This window comes from Panulirus ornatus, chromosome 46 (assembly GCF_036320965.1).
Source record: "Panulirus ornatus isolate Po-2019 chromosome 46, ASM3632096v1, whole genome shotgun sequence".
NCBI classification, from domain to species: Eukaryota; Metazoa; Arthropoda; class Malacostraca; order Decapoda; family Palinuridae; genus Panulirus; species Panulirus ornatus.
Window position 1 is genome coordinate 2,794,841 of NC_092269.1, and position 6,764 is coordinate 2,801,604.

The window sequence follows — 6,764 nt, forward strand, 5'->3', positions numbered from 1 at the left end:
GAAATAGTTTAATAAGGACTCTCACCCATAAGACTCATCCCTCATACAAAATCACGTACGATTACAACCTAATGGTATCACCTCGCCCAGTGACAAGACAGTGACATCCGACATTGGCTGCAACGAGAGGGCGCTTTTCCCATCGTAATATCATTGTAAACCGCTCTTATCGACCCCCAAATCTATATCTAAGAGAAGGTATCATCGTAATGTCTCGCATCTTATTGACCCGGGCGGGCGGGTGTGTGGTTCAATATAATTAGCGGGTCTTGTAATGTTAATTATCCGGTTGTCTTTAAAGACCGAAATGAGCTGTTTGTTGGAGAGAGTTAGACGTTGACGAAGTTAAATATTTATTCCTATGAGTCCACGGGGAAAATGAAACACGAAAAGTTCCCAAGTGCACTTTCGTGTAATAATCACATCATCAGGGGAGACAAAAGAGAGAAATATAACATATATATATATATATATATATATATATATATATATATATATATATATATATATATATATATATATGTTATATTTCTCTCTTTTGTCTCCCCTGATGATGTGATTATTACAACCAAAGAAACCATTAGTTACCCTTAATTAAAACATCGCTACTGTCTCACACATTCATAACACATTCATAACACACACACACACACAGACACACACACGCACTCCATTTTCTATCACATAGTGTCATACTTCAAGTACCAAAAAAAAACTTTTTTTAAAAATCATGATGAACCGATTTCCATTTTCCCCTAATATTGACAGTTCAACTTCCAATCCCCACGAGGATTGGAGCCATCACATGTAACGCTTTGCCCTGGCTATTACAAAGTCTCTGTAATAATGAAACGCAACTGAAATCATCACTAACTATACATACGTTTATATCCATGATGCTGTACTATCTATCTATCTATCAAGCTGTATCTCTATACACGATAGATCTGCTGTACTATCTATCTATCAAGGTGTATCTCTATACATGATAGATCTGCTGTACTATCTATCTATCAAGCTGTATCTCTGTACACGTTAGATCTATCACCAACAGTACATTCTCATCTACCGGGTGTACTTATCCCTTTCTACTCTTTTATATCTACCAATCTACCATATCAATCAGTTAATCATGCATATGAAAGTTATAAAAAGATTTCCATATACCTGTCCTATTTTGATGATCTACCTGACCTATTTTGATGATCTACCTTCCTATTTTGATGATCTACCTTCCTATTTTGATGATCTACCTTCCTATTTTGATGATCTACCTGTCCTACTTTGATGATCTACCTTCCTATTTTGATGATCTACCTTCCTCTTTTGATGATCTACCTTCCTATTTTGATGATCTACCTTCCTATTTTGATGATGTACCTGACCTATTTTGATGATCTACCTTCCTATTTTGATGATCTACCTTCCAATTTTGATGACCTACCTTTATGGTAGTATTTAATCATCTCCTAACCCCAAATCCAATTTCTACCATTACCAGTTACATATAAATATCCTGACTATATCATAATCATTATCTTGCACAATAATCATCATGATTGGATCACAGATCTGAAACATACCTATTTATAAATAGCGTAAATACAAATAACCAAATTAAGACAATAAGGATGGATAATACGACTTTACAATGAGTATATACGAAAATAAGCTGATGCAGGTAATTAAATAAGAATATACGAAAAGATAAGACCCTAGTGAAGTGATCAAATTAGCGTATATAGACAACGCAATACGATTATCAGTTTAAGGTAATAAGTGTAATAAGACGTATTACGACGGCTTCTAACGGAATCAAAGTATGTCAACGAATGGAGTCAAGACTTCTTAAAAAAAAAAATATAGTACGTAAAAAAAAGGGGGGGAAAAATATATATATTCCGATTAATCATCGTTCAAAAGTCGAGGAACATGATTAATCACGTTTCCTGACGACCGAGAAAAGAAACTTCCTCATATCGTAACGAAACTTCCTGCTCTGGACTCACACACTGGAGAGACGAGGGATGGGGGCCTTCATTACAACCAGTAGCTTGGAAAAAGAAATCATATATATATATACATATATATATATATATATATATATATATATATATATATATATATATATATATATATATATATATATATATAATGGACAATGACACAACACAGATATCATACGTACACACAAACACGAACGAATCTAAGACGATGTTTTCCTTATCAAAGTACATATACCTTATCTCGTTCCGATAACAATGACTGGGCCAGGGTGCAACCTGGAGGAGAACTCCTTAGCAAAACCCCCTTCCTCCCACTCTAGGACAAGTGGGGATGGGAGGAAGGGGAATAGAGGGGGAAGGGGGTTAAAGGCCTAAAGGGGAGTGGGTGGTGTTGGGTAGCCTTGGGGGAGAGGGGGAGGGAGGGAGACCCCTCCACTGGATCCTCCCTGTGATCCACTGTTTTAAATCAAGTGGCGTTTTCTGTCGCGGGTTAGTCCAAGCAACATGCACGGTCTTCCCCAACGGCGCCTCAGGATCTATACCTATGACCGAACTGCTTTTTCCAAAGCCGTGGCGTCAGGGAGAAAAGGAAAAATGGCCTCGTCTGCGCACAGCCACTCTCTCCAACTTTGTATAGCGTACTGAAACCATCCATTTACTTAGAATACTCCACATGTCCTGGCATAGCCCAGAGTGACAAGTACATATTACGCAAGGCAACCTCTCACTGTACCCATGCAAGCCTCTCACCCTCCTGAATGTTCTTGGAGGGAGAGGTTCAATCTACTCGCTTGATGACGGTCAATGGGGCCCTGAGTACCACCACCCACACTTCCTAGACGAACGAGGCGGATCAGGTCCCGCGCATGAGACGTATGGTATATGGGTAACAACCATGATTCTCATACCACGTAAAGACACGAGGTGAGAATTTCAAGGTTCTATATGTTTGCCCGAGAGTGTTTGTGGTGGATGGCATGATCGTGCGTAGGTGAAGGTAAGGAGGAGAAATATAACACAGCAACCTAGGGCCAAGGAGGGGAACGTGACAGACACCATAGCACTGCCTAACTCAAGCCATCAGTTATAACTTTCCTTATTATACCAGGCAGATGGTACCACCTCCGGCTGGCGGGTGCCTCCTTCCGTCCAATCTCCATAATTCTCGAGGCTGGAACGTGTATACACATCCCATCTACTAATGAGTACATATCTATAAGCCTTACCGATTAATCTAACATGTACACATCAGAGCCTTAAAGTGTAATCTATTATGTATATTAATCACCTACCTTTACGCCTGGCAGAGTCTACGAGAAGATAATGACGTTAATTACGACCGTGATCATGTTGTTCTAGGTAATGACGGGCGATTGTTTCTATTCTGGATGATGGTAGTTAGTGAGAGGATAGCTTAGGAGAGGACTACCTACTAACCAACGCTGGCGTTCTGATTGGCCGAGTACCCGACCGATAAAACGACCGGGTCGCAAGAAAGAACAATCGTTGGCTCTCCCGAGTGTATAGGTAAGTCTTAGTGACCTAAAAAGGTCGAAGGTCAAGTATAGAGACAGGGGGGTGGTGGGGATCGGCGTTACCACTATATATATAAGAAGGATTTCTATGTAACGTCCGGGACTCGCGTTACCTGCCCGTCTCTATAAGCATCCAGCGAGTGGTGTTCTCTGTACCTCTTTAGTCTGTGCAGAACACAAAGACACAGGCTACCGAGCTCCCACCCACGGACCGTCTTTGTGGCTGTGGCAGTGTTTCACAGGTACGGTAAACACACAGCAGAACACACACACACACACACCCAAGAAAGAGATATTGGACAATATCATATAGTAACTGGGAGGGTCGTGTCGTCGTGCTCAGGGGTCATAACGTCGTGCTCAGGGGTCGTACCGTCGTGCTCAGGGGTCGTACCGTCGTGCTCAAAGGCTCGTACCTTCGTGTCTAAGGAAGGAGTTAAACAATGGTACGGGAACAGTGTATCGTAAAGGTCTTGTAGCTATGTGGTCGACGCAGATTTTCAAGCACAAGACGGAACTGACCATCATCAATATCTCTGCAGTGACCGGGAGAGAGAGAGAGAGAGAGAGAGAGAGAGAGTACAAATGAATTCATTCACAACATTTCACTACAACCTGCTCAACAACAACAAGAACAATTGTGATATTTGACACATGAAAATGCTACGAAAACATCGGTAAAGCTCAGAAGCACAAGCTTATGACCGGAAAGATTGACCCTTACGTGATGTTCCCCGTCCTGGAGGAAATATGCACGATGTATTGGATAAGCTGTAACACTATATTGCCTCTCTCTCTTCCACACACACACACACACACACTCGGTGGGCCCTGTCTTGAACATTTACCCCAGGAGATGACCTGACCCAAACCGTCATTAGGGTCCACTGTTAACCCATGATCTATCCCTGATGACCGACATATCTCCCCAAGCAAAACAAAAAACCAACCCTATATATATATATATATATATATATATATATATATATATATATATATATATATATATATATATATATATCCCTTTATACGCATTTTGAATTACAGCTCCCTACTGCAACTTTCACATACTTCTGGAACGAACTCTCCTTATCCTTCTGTAATGTGATTTCTCTCTGTAACACTTTTCACATGCCTCTCTCTCTCTCTCTCTCTCTCTCTCTCTCTCTCTCTCTCTCTCCCAGGCGTAGCATTAATACAATAAAGTGGGCAGAGTTGGTACAGTCATCTGGGTACAGAAGACTTGGTTCAACGGTGCTTGGTACAGCAGTGTTCGGTACAGCAGTGTGGGTACAGCAGTGTTGGTTCATTGGTGCTTCGTACAATATTATTACTATAACTCTGTGTGTGTGTATGTGTGTGTGTGTGTAATTAACAATGTATCATTACATATAGATAAATACAAACATGACATCATAAAAATACATCAACAAGAAGATCTTCTATAGTGAAGTCACCTCTTGGGACCATAAGTAGAAATCTCCTCATAAGGTAAATCTTCTGCTTTAAGGATCACATTTACATGAAGCGGTTCCATGAAGCACTTTCTTGCCTCACTCAACGTCCAGCTTAGCTTCTCAATACTTGCTTTAACTACTGCGCACCTGTTGTGTCGGCGTTGCACTCAACAGGGAGTGTAAGGAAAGAGATGTGGAAGCCGAATCTGAGCTTGCAGAATTTCGAGGCTTCTTCCTCTCCTTTCCATCCCCGGAGTCTGAGAAAGCTTCCTCAGCGCCTCGTTTTTTACTGGCTGCTTCGTTCATTAATACTGGAGACGCAGGTGAGGATAAGGAACCTGTAAATGAGGAGGAGGAAGATTTACTAACGTTGTCACCCATCTTCAACCGTGGGGATGAGGCGGAGGATGAGGAACCTGTCGACCAAGAGAGGGAGGAGGAGGAGGAAGAGGAAGATTTGATAACGTTGTCACCCATCTTCAACCGTGGGGATGAGGCGGAGGATGAGGAACCTGTAGACCAAGAGAGGGAAGAGGAGGAGGAGGAAGAGGAGGAGGATTTACTAACACTCTAAATCAACTTCATCCTCTTGCGGGGGCTCTCCGACTCCATCGGCAGTTTTCTCTTACAACGCCCATTATCATCACTGTAAATCAACTTCATCCTCTTGCGGGGGCTCTCCGACTCCATCGGCAGTTTTCTCTTACAACGCCCATTATCATCACTGTAAATCAACTTCATCCTCTTGCGGGGGCTCTCCGACTCCATCGGCAGTTTTCTCTTACAACGTCCAAATCGAACTTCTCCTTCGCCAATTTCCTTCTTCAACATACGAACCAGACCGATCAATCCCGGGCGACAACAGGGATCCTTCGACGAGGCCCTTTCCAGCCACCTCTCCACGTCAGCCGACACCATCACTCCATGCTCCTTCAGCAACTTCCTAAAGATCACCGCGTACCCGAAGTCGTCGCCAGTTATAGAACACATCCATTCATCCAAGACCTCCGGCGCCACCCATTTGCTAAAGGTCTCCTTGGGGCATTTATTCAGGCGACTTTGGTACTCCGGTGTTCCCCAGGGACATGCCATACCAAAATCTATGAGAGTAACATGGACCTTCCCGTCTTCCTCAACTCTGACACACACGTTCTCCTCCCTCACATCATTATGACTTATCATTCGCTCTGCCACGCCGTTAAGAGCACGAGCTAGTTGCAACATGATTTCACAAATAATCTCATGCGTTAACACATGTCCTTGGCTGAAGCTCCCTAGCGTCATGCCAGCGTAGTCTGTTATGAGATACCGATTGCAGGCGTCGTAACCAACAACTGTCTGTACGCCGGGGATCCCAGCCACGCTCTAAAGAGCAAGTAACTCACGCTCGATTAACACATTTTCGACATCAAGATGGTATTTCTTAACAACCCAGGTCTTCTACTCTTGCACTGCCTTAAAGCACACGCTGTCCATACCCTCGCCAATCTTTTCCAACAAGGGCTCTAACGTATACGTCACATTCACCTAAATCAACTCCACACCGATATCGAAGCAGGTGGCACACAAAATTATCTTTGGGGGTGATTCCACCAATCTCCTCCTTCTTCTTTTCGGTCTAGGGATTGTTACATCTGGCACCGTCTCCAATCCCCTTCGCCTTTTCGATCCAGGGGTTGTTTCATCTGGCACCATCTCAAAACCTCTTCGCCTTTTCCAACCCACCTGAATCGACTTTCTTATTGCATCAATATTCTACTTGAAGC

General features: G+C 42.8%; 1 protein-coding gene across 1 annotated transcript in view; it reads right to left on the bottom strand.

Moving 5' to 3' along the window:
- The window catches only part of LOC139763387 (gamma-aminobutyric acid receptor alpha-like), a 39,619-nt gene extending 34,334 nt beyond the window's left edge, over nt 1–5,285 (bottom strand). Inside the window, exon 1 of the mRNA XM_071689399.1 lies at nt 5,146–5,285. The gene's annotated coding sequence lies outside the window, so the exon portion shown is untranslated. The remainder of the gene's footprint in view (nt 1–5,145) is intronic.
- Between the last annotated feature and the right edge of the window lie 1,479 nt (nt 5,286–6,764).